The sequence below is a fragment of the Hirundo rustica genome, chromosome 21, assembly GCF_015227805.2.
Source record: "Hirundo rustica isolate bHirRus1 chromosome 21, bHirRus1.pri.v3, whole genome shotgun sequence".
In the NCBI taxonomy this organism is placed as follows: Eukaryota; Metazoa; Chordata; class Aves; order Passeriformes; family Hirundinidae; genus Hirundo; species Hirundo rustica.
In genome coordinates, this window is record NC_053470.1 from 1,391,755 (window position 1) to 1,406,289 (window position 14,535).

Genomic DNA, 14,535 nt, shown 5'->3' on the forward strand with positions numbered 1-14,535 from the left:
AGGGATGTGCTCAGCTCTCGCCTTGGGGGTTTCACCCTTCCCTCCAGGTTTCCCTCGCCGGGTTTGTTCCGGGCTGTGTTTGTGTCTGGCGGTGTGGGTGAGGCTGAGATGGCTCCTGTTGGTCAGGAATGCTCTCCCAGGCTCTTTCCTCTCCCTAGAAAATCACCCTCGAAGAGAAGGAATAAGCAAAGCCAGGGCAAGGACAGGAGCACAAAGAGCCCTCATTTCGGCACCAAACCGGGCGATAACGAGCGTGGTTTGGTGGTGAGCAGAGCTTTTCTCTGCCCCATCCTGCAGCCATCAAAACCTTAAACGGAGGAAAAAAGAAACAGTATCTCTATCATGGGCCACTTAATGAATTAATTGGAGGCTCTGAAAGTGGTCCCTGCCTGCCTCCCGTGAGTGCACACACCACGAGCAGCTCAGCTGCTGCCTCCCCTGCCCGGGTCCAGGCGTTTGTCCATCCTGGGAGCCGGAGGGAGCACCAGAAGAACAGCCAGGTGGGAAATCGCCCGGTTTGAGGAGGCTGTGCTTGGGTTTGACTCCCAAGGTGGGGTGCTGGGGGTTCCTGGGATTGCCTGCCCGGATCAGGCCATGGCACCAGCTGCTCTAGCCGGGAAAAACTCAGGCTGTGCCCACCTGGGAGCTCTGATTTGATGCCCAGCTCTGGTGGGAGCGTGCTGGGACCAGGTGTCCTGCCTCAGCTGGAACTATTTGAACTAAATGTAACAGAAAATGAAAGGAGGCAAGAAACGGCTGGGACCCAGTAAAGGCTAAGGAATAAATGGGGAGTATGGAAGTGCTGAGCCCTTCTGGGCAGGGAAAGGAGCCTGTAGCACCTGGCCACGGGGTCTGAATTCGACATGAGGATGAAGGAGTCCGTGACCATGGGTTTCAGTGAACGCATCAGGTACGGAGCGGTGTGAGACCGACAGCGAGTTGAGAGTGGCAGCGACTGCAGGGTATGGGATGGGCTGACACCCTGGGCCCCTCCCTGTGGCACCTACGGGAGAAGCTTATCAACACCCATTTTCATCAGCCTGGGTGTTTTGTAACCCAATCCTGACCCGGCCCAGCCGTAAATCGGAACCCCTGCAGAAGCCCGAGGTCTCCTGGACAAGGCAGCTGCAGTTCTGTGGGGCTGAGCACCCCACAGGCGCCCCAGCAGGGAGAGGTGGGGATGCCTTAATCATAGTCAATCACATTTTCTGACTCTTCCATCGCTGCAGAAACGTTGTTTGGGTTTCCAAGAGGCTGCTAATTCCTTATCGCTTCTGTTTTGTGTTTTTTTTGCACTTGAGAGATATTTCAGGAGCCGTGTTTGGATGGCCCTGGGGGGGTTATGTCCTTGGATGGCAAAAGTGTCTTCTGGGGGAGAGGCGAGGAGGGAGGAAGGGACGGTGGCTGGGGAGGCCACCCCATGGGCTGTGGCCCCGTCTGGTGGATTGTGTCTGAAATTTCAAGGTTGATACCTCATCAAATTGGGGTTTAGGGAGAAAAAAGGGCTGGGGGTTGTGAGGTGTTACCCCCATCCTGTTGGGCACGTCGGTGTTGCTGCCCACGGATTTTGTGCGTACTGTGATTTTCCTTTTTCTTTGTTTTCTCTTTTATTTTTCAAGTGCATCCAAAGGTTATCTTCAAGCCCAGCTTACACAGCTGTGTGACCCCTCAGACTCTCCCCTTTCCTGGGAAAAAGGAGCTTTTAGCGGCTTCCCTCGAGGAGGAAAACGGGAGACGGCACAACTTCGTGTTCCAAGTGGGAATATTAAACACAGCTTGGAGCAGAGCCCCCATTTCCCCAGTCCCGGGTGCCTGATCCGCAGAACGGCAGCTCAGTGGGTGTTTATGGGATGGGGAGGGGGCTGGATGTGACCCCTGTGTGGCACCAGCAGGGCTGAGCTTTCCTTGGGGGATACCTCAGCCTCAGACGCTGCCCTGCCACGACACTGCTCCGGCAGATGTTGGTTCCTGGGAGGAACCGGGATGGAACTTTGCCCCTCAGATTAGCTCCCCATCAATGGGCCATTGACACAGAAGTTAAGGAGTTTCTTGCTGCCCCTGGTGAATTTCAAAGCTTTTCTTTGGTTTTGCTGCATCATTGAAGCCATGGGAAAAGCAGCCGGAAAACTCCGCGCCTGTGCTGCTCCAAAGGAGTGATTGATACGGCGCTCCCAATTACTTAATTGTGGTTATCCTATTAATAACAGCCTCGTTCTGTGGCACACACCTGCCTCTCCATGGGAAACGCTGTTAAACGTAACTTAAAACACCAATTACATGCAAAGGAAAAGCAGCAATTAAATCCACTAAGCCTTGTCCAAATAATTATTTAATTTCCCTGTAATATTTTAATGTTATAAAAAGGCCGTTTCTTCAAAGCAGTTCTTTATTTGTGTGATCTCCTATTTGTCCACGTGGGGACACGGATGGAGAGCCGGATGGGGAGAGCATGCCTGGATTTGCAGGGATTTATGGAGGGGCGGCATGCACGGTCAGAGTGGGGAAACTCTGCTTTGTCATTTTCAGCGTTCAAAGAATGTGTGGCTGTGGCCCTTGGGGACACGGCTCAGCGGTGGCCTCGGCAGTGTGGGGGAATGGTTGCACTCGGTGGTCACAGAGGGCTTTTCCAGCCTTCACAATTCCATGCTTCTGTGGGGGACAAGCTGGTAACGCTCAGCGCTGCTTCCCCAGGTGTTTCTGGTTCCCTGGAGTGATTTGAAGCCCCTGGTCAGACCCAATTCCTCAGGTGTTTCTGGCTCCCAGGAGTGATTTGAAGCCCCTGGTTAGACCCAATTCCCCAGGTGTTTCTGGCTCCCAGGAGTGATTTGAAGCCCCTGGTCAGACCCAATTCCCCAGGTGTTTCTGGCTCCCAGGAGTGATTTGAAGCCCCTGGGCAGCCCCAAAGGAGCTGGGTTTGGGGCTGTGCAGGCCTCCTCTCCCAGCACGGGAAAGAAGGGATCTCCCTCCCAGAGACAGGGAACACAAGAAGCTGGAAGGAAGATAATAGCCTGTGATAGCAACCCCATTCGCGAGTCAGAAACCTGGATAACATCAAGGTAAATTTAATTGCTGCCATGTGGGCTGCTCAGCAGCGATGGAAGAGTCGCCGTCGGGTGTTCTGGGTGTGCCCGAGGGAAGGCGTCTTCTTGTCACTCTGGAGGAGCCCTTAGGGATGGTTTGGTTCCAGCCCCCGGCAGGGGCCGGAGCGGCCGGGCACCTCAGGGGGAGAGAGCCCGGGGCCCCTCGGGCTCCTCCTGCGGCTCAGCCTCCGGGGGTGCCGGGGGTGCGTGGGACGGGCCGGGGCCGCGCTTCCTCCGATTGTTCTTCCCGCCGGAGCGGGGCGGGGACACGGCGGGGACACACAGCGGGGACAGCGACCCCCGAGCGCTGCGTGCGGGCATCGCCCCCAGCCCCGAGCAGCCCCGGCGGGACAGCGCGGGCCGGGCCGGGGCGGTGCCGGGCGGGCGGGGTCCGGGCCCGGCGGGCGGGCGGGCGCACGGCGATCCCGCGGGGAGAGATCCCGCAGCGATCCCGCGGGGAGAGATCCCGGAGAGATCCCGCAGCGATCCCGCGTGGAGAGATCCCGCAGCGATCCCGCGGCTCGCAGCGCGGCCCGCCCCGCACGGAGCGGCCGCTTTGCCTGGCGTCGCTCGCCGTCGGTGCCGTGTGCGCAGAGCGGCGGCGGCGGCGCCGGGCGGGCCCCGACGGGACGGGGCGCGGGGGATGCGCGGAGCAGCGCGGCCCGTGCCGGGCCCCGGCGGCCGCCCCCCGAACCCCGCTGCCCGCGGGCGGGCGCCGGGGACGGCCCGAGCCCGGCTCGGGGGGGCCAGCGCCGCCGCCCCCTGAGCGCTCCGCCGGCCCTGCCGGGGCTCCCGGGCCGGGGCCGGCGGGGAGCGGCCGGGAGGGCGGCGGGAGCGGGGCGCGGAGCGGCGGGGCTCTCCCTCGGCCGCCCGCTTTTGCTTGAGTCCCTCGCACCTTCGGGCGCTTTTTATTTTTTTTTTTATTATTATTTTTGGTGTTTTTATTTTTTTTTTTAATTTGTAAGGGTTTTTTTGTGTGTGTTTTTTAAAAACATTTCAACTTTCCGACGCCAGCGCGGAGTTTTTGCCCTGATCGCCGGGACCGCGTGAGCGTGCGGCGCCGAGGCCATGCGGTGAGCGAGGTAAGAGCGGGGCTGGCACCGGCACCGGGGCTGGCACCGGCACCGCCACCCCCGTCCCGGGATGGGGATGGGGCTGCCCCCGGAGCCGCGACTTTAACGGGAGTAAAGTGTCGCATCGCTTCTCTTTGTGTTCTGCGCCCACAAATCCGTGTCACCCCCGCGCAGGTACCTGCAGGACAAACCCTCCCTCCCGTCCCCCAGAACGGTCACAAAGCCGCGAAGTTGGGATTAGTTTCGCAAAACCTCCCTCTTTTTATGTAACATCACGTGGGAATCTTTTCTTTGTTGGGGTTTTTTGGCTGTGTTGGAGCTGCTGAGGAAGCACCGGCTCGAAGCTGAGCGGGGCAGTTCCTGCCGCGGGCCCGGGTCCGGGTTTATTTTCCGCCGCGTGTTTCGGAATCGAGCGGGTTTGAGCTCGGTTTACGCCCGTGTGAGCTCCCGGAGAACCGGGTCACTGCTGCCCAGGCTGATCCGAGGCGCGTTGGAGCGCAGGGGAACATTTCTGTGGGCTCTGGTGGGAGTTCCGTGGTTGGGAGCGTTCCCTTCTTACTGGTTTTAGTGGTCTTGGGGAGGCTGATGGAGAGAAAGTCTCACTCGGGTATTTACAGAGCCTGGCTGGAGGGTTCCTCTTCCCATCCCCCCCTTGGTGAGTTTGTTTTACACCTGAAAGTTTATGAGATGGGAGATTTCAAAATGCGGGGATTAATGGCTGCTATCACCTCCCTGCTCCTCCCTCGGGTTTTGTTACAAAACGAGGCACGGCTCCTTCCCCGAGTGACGCCCGATCCCGGCAGGAGCTCGGTGTTCCTGCGGCGCCCGGCTCCCCCCTGACCCCGCTGGGCTGGCTGGTTACGGGCTGTTAAACCCTCGCTCCGCTGGATCCCAACTGCTGTCACTGTTCAAATCAAGTATTTATGGAATGCTGCTCGCTCCCTCCCCGCTATCGTCTCTGATTGGCTTTGGGGAAAGTAAAATCGCCAAATTTAGGTGTGTTACAGTAAGTGCTGGAGCAGGTGGATGCCTTGCTGGAGCTCCTGCACGGGGGGTTTGGGTACCCTGCTCCGGTGCTGCCAGGAAGGCTCATTCCAGTGGCATTCGGTGCCCCGTGGACCAGACAGGGACTGGGAGTGCTGAATTTCTGCTGTGCCGCCTCGTTCTCCTGGAATTAATTTGATTTCTGTGCGTTGCAAGAGGAGCTGGCCGGGTGTTTGCGCTGGGGTGGAGAGGGGACGCCGTGCTGCCCAGCATCCCTGGTGTGCAGGGAGGTTACGGACTCAGAGCCGCTCCGAGTCCCCCTGTGTGACACCGAGGTGCCCACTGTGGCTTCAGGGAGGTGACAGTGACCTCCTCCTGCCGATAGTGCTGTCCCAGGGCTCAGGAGCTCGTCCAGGTGGGACTCCCAGGGGCTCTGGGTGGTGCCATCGCTGGCACGGGTGGAAAGGGCTGGTCCGGGGGGAAGAAGCCGCTGGTGGGGAGGAGGAAGAGGCAGGTGCATTATCACAAGGGGATTGAAAATCCCCTCCTTTGAGAAGCCTCCTGATGAATTCAGCTGGAAGTGCTGCAGAAAGGTCTGCTTTGGAAAGATGAGTCTGGAAACTACGCTTGAACTCGAAGCCACATGTGCAGCAAGTTGATTTCTGGTGCTTTGCTCCATTTTTGGTTCATCCCACACCTGCTTTAGACGTTGTTTCTTCCCATCCTGGTTCCCAAGCGCTGGAGGCTCCTGCCCTCTGTTACCGCTCCTTTTCCTGAGTGCTAATTGCTCTCAGCCATCCTGTTCAATGAGTTTTTGTTCTCTCCAGCTTGCAGGATCCTGTGAAACTTCCCGGTGAGGTTCAAGAATGGGTTTGCTTTTCAATTTACCTTACTAAGCCTCGGAAATAGTCTGGAGGATCTCAAAGATCTGAGTCCGGGAGCTGAAAACCCCACAGTCAATTACTGCAACCCAGCAACGCTCAGAGCAGTTATTCCTGCCCCTGTATTTTGTGTCTTGTGATCCCAAAGACTTCCCCAATTTTTGCACTGGTATCAGCTGATTTAATAAAATTCCTGTGCCTCGGGATGGGTGGGAGCTGCTCCCACCCGTGCCCCTCCACGGGCCGGGGATGTCACCACGTGTGCTGCCCCGTGGCCTCGTGCCAGCCTTGTTTCAGGGCATCAGCTTCACCAGCTTTGAATTCTGTGGGGTGTTTTTTTCTGAGAAGTCTGTTGTGCTTGGCTTTCTCGCATCCAGCACGCGATAGCCGTGGGAAGGAGGTTATTTCTGGGTTGGCGCTGACGTTTAGGACACAGTATTAATTTTCCGTTAAATGACAGATTTGTTGGAGTTTTCTTCGTCCGCACTGTCCGTCCTGAAAACCTGAGCTGGAATTTGCCAGAAGGGGGCATTTTGCAAACATCACAGAGGATTTTGGTGGCGGGGAGATGGGCAGGGTGAACCCGGCTGGAGAATCAGGGCAGCGATGCGTGTCTGGGAACCGCGGAGTTTGGGGGGAAACTCTTGTGCAAATAAACACTAACAAATGAATTTTGGGTCATTTAGTGCTGAGGGCTGAGTGCCCCTGCAGACCAGTTCCCAGTGCCACTGCAGCCTGCTGGCTCCAAGTAGTTGTTAAAATAAGAAATTGTGGAGTAGCCTTGGATTTTTTTTTTCCCCCGAAGAAACTCTTTAAAAATGCCTCTTCCAGTTATCTCCCAGCAATTGTTTCGTGCTGTAGGTTGAGATCTGAGAGCTCTGGGGGTCTTGTATGAGGTTTCTGTGCTTTTCCTCTCTGGAAGGAGGGTGTGGAGCCCACAGCTGTGTGTCCCTTCTGTTGGGAGGTGTTGCTGAGCCGCCCATTGCTCCTCCTGACCCAGTCCTGCCCAGTAAAGCCAGTCCTACACTGCGGCACACCAGGAGCTGGGCTGGAGCACTGGGGGTGGGTTTTTTGCGTGGGGGGTGTATTGGATTTGGGGTCCCAGGCAGTGTGTGCTTTCCAGCCTCACCACCTCTGTCCCCATGCCAAACCCAGAGCCCTGCTTAATCCTGGGGTTGAGGCTTGGCTTTCTCTGCCCTTCGACATTTACCTGCTGCAGTTAGAGGCTGCTTGGGGTCAGCCCTGCCCTGGTGCCCACAGCCTTGGGGAGACAAATTAGGGGAGCTGATGGAAGAAATGGGGTGAAATCCTTGTTTGTGTTTCCCTGGTTCCCTCTTTGATGTCCCAGCTGCTTGGTTACCGTTTGTGTGCTAAATCCAGTAGGAAGGGACTGAATTTGGCCAGTTGTGTTCATTCCAGGAGATCTCATGGAGGTGCTGGAGCATCCCCCGTTGTTCAGGATCGCTGCTAAGCTTGGCTCAGGTGCCATCACCTGCTTCCTGAGCTTTTCCCTTCTGCAGTAAGTGCTGATCTCTCTGCACATCCAGAGTGATGGAATTCCTGAGGTGATGAGGAAGGTGTGCAGAAATAAAGCCAAACCTTAAAATCACCCTCCTGCTACTCTCCCTTCTTCCCAGGCCTGACTTCTCTCCCAGTCTCTTCCCTTTCTCCCCCTCGGTGGTGCAGGGAGATGGAGAGTGGTGGCTGTGGCCAGCTCATCACACTTTGGCTCTGCCCCTTCTTCCTTCTCAGGGCGCTCCTTGTGCTCTCCCCCTGCTCCAGCCTGGGGTTATCCACCATCCCTGCTTTGCTGTAGGAGCTTGTCCTGGGATTTTCTCAGTGTTTGGAGCTGTGCTGATCCCTCATTCCAGGGAGAAGCTCCAGCACTGGAGCATTTTGGCCGCAGCTGCTGCCTGATGCCACAGCGGCTCTGTCCTTGCTGCCTCCTGTGCCACCTTTCCAGGAGAGATGGAGAGATTTCCATGAGCCTCCCGAACCCCAGCCCTGCAGGATATGAAACATCCGTGAGAGAAAAGCCAGGGCCAGATGTTGCAAAGGGCTGCTGTGATAATGGATTACCCACAGCCGGGGTAGGATGTCCTCTGTTCCAAGCCGCTGGGGTGGTTTTTTCCCCTGCTTCTCAGCCTGGGCCCGGTTGTGGTGCTTTCCCTGTTTGCAGAGGAGCATCCCAGCACGGGCAGGAGGCTGGAGGAGCTGCCCTGACGCCGTGTTCCTGCGGCAGAGCTTTCCCAGGGTGTTTTCTCCCGGGAGCTGGCGCGCGCCGCTGCACAGGAAATTCTGGTTGCACCATTATTGCGGAGCCTATTGTTTGGGGCAAGGGCAGGATTCGGGCTTGCTCACATCCTCCAGTGTCTCGCTGTGCTCAGAGGATGTGGTGGGGTAGCCAGGGCTGCAAGAGGAGCACAAAGCTCCGGGCTGGTTTTGTGCAGAGTTCACGCTTCGCCCAGATCCCTGCCTTTCTGCCCAAACCCGCCCCTCTGGTTTTTCATGGGAAACCTCAGGGTTTAGGGAAGCTTGGAGTGAGGATGGAGCGGGGCACGGTCCTTTGTTGCAGTTTGCAGCGTTTTGCTGCTCAGCCCGCTCCTGTCTGCGGATGGTGTGTGGTGGAGCAGGCTGAGGGGTGTAAAATCAGCGTTTGGGGGGATACAGAACCCACCGAGTGCTGCCTCTGAGGTGCCAGCACGTGGACCGGATCTCAGGGTGTGTGTAGGCAGCAGAGCACATGGCAGCTCTGTTTTCACCTCCTGGCTGCCCGTTCACCTGGCCTTGGTTTGTTGCTGCAGTGAGCTGCTCTGCCTGTGTTGGCTTTCGCTTTGCCTCTCTCCCTTCGCTAATCTTTGTGGCTTCGGTGGTTGGCAGCGATAGCCGCCCTTCCCAGGCTGGGCTCTGCTCCTCGCTCGCCTGTGCGAGCCACGGCTCCTGTCAGGCTGCCTGGGATGTTCAGGCAGGAGCAGGAGGATCCCACAGCTCCGCTGTCCAGACTGCTGCTCGCCCTCCTCAGGTTTCTCATTCCCTTTTGGCCGCCATCCCAAAAGAGGGCCAGCACTCAAGCGGGGCAGGTGTAAGGAGCGAAGCTGCGCGTGTGACGTTCCTGCGGTGCCACACGCCAGGGCAGCGTTCGGTTCGGAAGCTCCCGGGGCTGTTTCCTGAGCTCTCCCTCAGCCCAGCCCGTGCAGGGTGAGGCTGTGCTGGGTCTGTGCAGCAGGGTGCCTGGGCAGCTGTGAGCTGGCACGGGGAGGCCCCGCGGTCGGCTCTGTGCTGTGCCCGTGCTGCCACGTGCCTGGCAGAGGGACCGGGAGCCTGGCAGCAGCCGTGCCGTGTCCCTCAGCTGAACAAGCCGCACGGGCCGTGGCTGCGGCTCGGCTGCTGGCACCGGGCACCGCCTGATGCCGTCCTGCTGCCGCTGGGCTGGCATTGTGTGCCAGGGGCCTCCCGCACACTCGGGCCTTGTTTGAGAGGACCATTAATCAGTTTAAAGCTGCCCCGTGTCGCTCGTGGCTCTGAGAAGTGCCTATTGTGCGAGGGAACAACGGCGGCGATGTGAGCGGCTGCCCGGGCACGGGGACTGCGTCACTGCACGGGAGGGCACATGCGGAACCTCTGCTGTGTCACTGCACGGGAGGTCACATGCGGAACCTCTGCACCTCTGCTGTGTCACTGCACGGGAGGTCACACACACAGCACCTCTGCTGTGTCACTGCACGGGAGGTCACGCACAGCACCTCTGCTGTGTCACTGCACGGGAGGTCACACACACAGCACCTCTGCTGTGTCACTGCACGGGAGGTCACACACACAGCACCTCTGCTGTGTCACTGCACGGGAGGTCACACACACAGCACCTCTGCTGTGTCACTGCACGGGAGGTCACATGCAGCACCTCTGCTGTGTCACGGCACGGGAGGTCACACACACAGCACCTCTGCTGTCACTGCACAGGAGGTCACACACAGCACCTCTGCTGTGTCACTGCACGGGAGGTCACACACAGCACCTCTGCTGTGTCACTGCACAGGAGGTCACACACAGCACCTCTGCTGTGTCACTGCACAGGAGGTCACACACAGCACCTCTGCCGTGTCACTGCACAGGAGGTCACACACAGCTCCTCTGCTGTGTCACTGCACAGGAGGTCACACACAGCACCTCTGCTGTGTCACTGCACAGGAGGTCACACACACAGCACCTCTGCCGTGTCACTGCACAGGAGGTCACACACAGCACCTCTGCTGTGTCACTGCACGGGAGGTCACACACACAGCACCTCTGCTGTGTCACTGCACAGGAGGTCACACAGAGCACCTCTGCTGTGTCACTGCACAGGAGGTCACACACAGCACCTCTGCTGTGTCACTGCACAGGAGGTCACACACAGCACCTCTGCTGTGTCACTGCACAGGAGGTCACACACACAGCACCTCTGCTGTGTCACTGCACAGGAGGTCACACACAGCACCTCTGCTGTGTCACTGCACGGGAGGTCACACACACAGCACCTCTGCCGTGTCACTGCACAGGAGGTCACACACACAGCACCACTGCTGTGTCACTGCACGGGAGGTCACACACAGAACCTCTGCACCTCTGCCGTGTCACTGCATGGGAGGTCACATGCGGAACCTCTGCTGTGTCACTGCACGGGAGATCATGTGCAGAACCTCTGCACCTCTGCCGTGTCACTGCACAGGAGGTCACACACAGCACCTCTGCTGTGTCACTGCACGGGAGGTCACACACAGCACCTCTGCTGTGTCACTGCACGGGAGGTCACACACACAGCACCTCTGCTGTGTCACTGCACGGGAGGTCACACACACAGCACCTTTGCCGTGTCACTGCACGGGAGGTCACACACAGCACCTCTGGGCCGGAGCTTTGGCCAGGATTCACCACGGCACCCTCTGGCCTCCTCCGGTTCAGGGCTGGCACCAGGGTCCTGCCTGAGCCTGGCAGTGCAGCCGAGAGTGAGAGGAGGAGGAGAGCATCCACGGGGTGTTTGAGCAGCGGGAGGTGTTGGGTGTGCACTGGAAGGGCGCTTCCCATCAGGCACCCCCTGAGCCTGTTGCCACCTTCCCATCCCTCCCTCGCGCTGGAGGGAGCTGGGCAGCGTTCTGGGGGCAGAACGCATCCTGAACTGGGTTTCCACACCGTGTGCTGGAGCTGGGAAAAGGCTCTGACCACTGAGAGAGCAGGAGAGCAGCGCACCCCGTGTCCTCCTGCAGTCACCCCGGGAGCATCCGCTCACGGATAACGGGGAAAGTTGGGGGAAACAGCAGGGCTCAGGTGGAGTCTTGGCATTTCCGCAGAATGCTCTGTGCTGCACGGTGCGGGTGATGCCAGCAGGGTGAGCGTGCCCCCGTGATGTGGGAATGCTGACCGTGGCCATGGTGGGTGCCTGGGAGCCCACCTGAGCCTAGGGGATGCTCTCTGCACCCCGTGCTCGCTCTTTCTCTGTGTTTTCCAGGGAGATTTTCACACACCGCTGCTTTATGTGGTGTAAGTCCTGCCAAAACAATTTCTTCCTGTTATTGCTGCTCCGGTTTTAGAGAAGTGATAAGAACTATTTGCAGGGACCTGGTTTCTCCCAGGGGCTCTGCTGCTCTGAGGTGGGAGCTTTGAGCAGCAGCTCCCAGGGTGACTTTCCCTCGGTCCTTCAGTTAAATTCTGAGTTAGATTTAGTTAAATGGTTTAAGGAATATCTGAGTAGAGTGTGTGTAGGGTCTCTCCACAGCCAGATGGATCTGGTTCATTTTGGGTGATAACTCCTATAAATTATCTCTTCACATGCTCATGGAGGTGATTAATGAAGGGCAAAGACTTTGAAGAGAAGCCTTGTGTTAAAATGAAAGCTGAGACAATGTGAGGCTGTGTTTGAATCTGGACTGGAGCTGTGGGACCGTCCCAGGTCTCAGCCCTGGTGCCTTCAGCTGATGGTTCCTCTTGTCACACCACTTTGTTTCCATTCCTGTGAAGGCTGATTTTTAAGGCCAGACCTTAAATGTTCCAAAAGGAATGAGGGTGGATCTTAAAGCCTCCTTCTGCTTGGTTTTTAAATTGTTTTGAATGAACAAACTGAATATAAAGCAGAGCCACCAGAAATACAGAATCCTAGAATGGTTTGGGTTGGAAGGGACCTTAAAGAACATCTTGTTCTGAGCCCTGGCTGGGCAGGAACACCTTCCTCTGGCGGGTTTGTAGGGCTCCAGCGTGGGGCTGTGCCAGGCGCTGCTGGGTCAGCTGTGGTGACTTACGATAAAGGAATAATTCCGGGTTTCCCGGTGGCAAACAGAGCTGGGAGGGCTCCGGTCGCTGCCGAACAATCAGGATTGAGCAGGCTGTGCTCCTGTTCCTAAGAGAGGGCTGCTGGAGGAAGGAAAACCGGGAAAAGAGGCAATTAGTCACTGGGGCGAGGTGCTGCCCCTCTGCACAGGGCGCCAGTGAGAGAAATGGGGGCCACAGAAGCCCCTGGTAAATGCAAACATTGGAGCCACGAGGGTTCTGCAGGGAGGGAGGGAGCTGAACTCCTCACCTGAGCTGTCCACAGCGACCTTGGGCCAGGTCTGATGCTAGGAACTGTGTAGATGAGCTGGTGCTTGCAAAGAGGGGTTCTGCAGAAGGGATCTGCTGCAGCAATTCCCAAATCTTCACTTCTGACTCTTCAGGAGTCGGTTTTCCCACTCTGGGATGCAGCAGCAGTGTCTGGAATTCTCCAAGGGCAGGAACTCCTCAGTGGCCTCTCTCCAGTCTATAATTGGTCCCTGCGACTTCTTGCCACGATAATTAAAGCCAAGTATTCAAATAAACTTTTGTAAAGATAATGAGTTGCATTAGGTAGAAATATTTGTATAAAATGGAAGTAAATAGAGGACGTAACCCAGCCCATGTTTGACACAGGTAAAAACAGTTTTCTCCAAGCCACAGATTATTCCGTAATTGCTCCTTAATGAAGTTCTTGCCTCTTTCCTCTGAAGGGTTTGCCCTTGTCCAGAGCACAGGAGGAAGCAGCAGGTTATATATATATATATAAAAGTTATATGATCCAGGCTGGCATATTTGTACTCCTTATAGCTCCTCTGTGGTCGGTGGGTTTCGCACCCAGAGGGATGAGGGCAATGCCACAAAAAAGGTCTGTAGGAAATCCAGGGAGGGTCTGTTCCTGTGATTTCAAGGTGGAACACTTGTGATGATTTTGTGATGATTACTCTGTAATCTTTGCAGGCACCTCGCTCTGATTCCTGGAAAATCTCACCTTTACTTACAGCTACAGTGTAAGCTGTGTTAATTAAGACAAAGTCGAAAAATACAATTTTTTTCTTTTTTTTTTTGGGGGAAGAGCTTTACTGCAGGATGCTGCAGGATAGCTCCATGGAATGTGGATTGATTGCTGGATGCTCCTTGAGGCACCGCTCAGAAGATCCGAAGCATTTCCCGTCTTCCCTCAAACACGCAGAAGGAGGTGCAGCTTTGGCTGGGAGCAGGAGGGAGCCATGCATTTAGGTGGTGTTGGAGGATCTTCCCTGGCTCTTTCTATCCCCTCCACTGCATGAGGGTAACACGTGGCAAGGATGAATACTGAGATCCCGAATTTCAGTTTCGTTTGGGCACCTAAATACATGTTGGTGGGAAATGTGATTTTGGGTGTTCAAGGCACAGCTTTCCCCTGGGAGGGAGCTGGGTTAGGGGTGTCTGGGAGCATTTCCTGAGCGTGCAGGAGGGTTTCTAGAGAAGGAACAACCTGGGACAGGATCTTCTGCGGAGCCTGCTGGTAATCTGCTCTTTTGCTGGTGGTAGGGTTTGGATTCAGCCTCACGTGGTTTAAATTGTGATTTCTGACTGTGGAGGTGTGGGGACACCACATTTTAAGCTGGATAAATTGCAGCTGGGTTTGGTCTGGGGGCTGTGGATTGTTGTAGGGATGGGTCAGAACTTTGTGTTCCTGAGTTGGAAGGGACCCACAAGGATCACTGAAGTCCATCTCCTGGCCTTGCACAGGACAGCCCTCAAAATCAGCATATAACCCAGCTCCCAGGCTTAATTAATTTCTCTCTTCCTTTGCCCCTTCTCTGCTCATACACACCCAGGGCAGGGGCAGCTTGGGAGGGGAGTGCAGCACGGGCTTCTGCCAGGATTAGAACAAATGAAAGAAGGCTGATGCTTTGGGTGTGAGGGTCACAAAGATTTCAGTGGGTTTCACCGATTTTCACTGGCTACTTCATTCCTGCCTCATTCCTGCCCTCCTGGACCTGTGGGGCAGAGAGTCCCTGCCTGACCCATGTCTCTGTGTTGAGGAGCAGAGCTGAAGCACCCGCCTGCCCTGTGCCAGGGACGGCTCCTTGCAGCCCTGCCTGGCTGCTCTGTCCTCTGCCCTGTGCCAGGGACGGCTCCTTGCAGCCCTGCCTGGCTGCTCTGTCCTCTGCCCTGTGCCAGGGATGGCTCCTTGCAGCCCTGCCCAGCTGCTCTGTCCTCTGCCCTGTGCCAGGGACGGCTCCTTGCAGC

At 56.9% G+C, this 14,535-nt stretch overlaps 1 protein-coding gene and 1 long non-coding RNA gene across 9 annotated transcripts in view; both read left to right on the plus strand.

The window, feature by feature from the left end:
* The first annotated feature begins 678 nt into the window (after positions 1-678).
* LOC120762072 (uncharacterized) lies at positions 679-2,381 on the plus strand. Its single transcript, XR_005703811.2, has 2 exons — positions 679-910; positions 1,620-2,381. It is a non-coding gene; the product is annotated as an uncharacterized LOC120762072 (long non-coding RNA).
* A 658-nt stretch (positions 2,382-3,039) lies between these two features.
* Positions 3,040-14,535, plus strand: part of ARHGEF9 (Cdc42 guanine nucleotide exchange factor 9) — a 207,089-nt gene continuing 195,593 nt past the window's right edge. For 4 of the 8 annotated variants that reach the window (XM_058423253.1, XM_058423252.1, XM_040084205.2 and 1 more), the window contains exon 1: positions 4,048-4,162. The gene's annotated coding sequence lies outside the window, so the exon portion shown is untranslated. Of the gene's footprint in view, positions 3,057-4,045; positions 4,163-14,535 lie in introns of those variants that run through there. The other 4 variants (XM_040084203.2, XM_040084206.2, XM_058423250.1 and 1 more) reach the window with 3 other exon arrangements.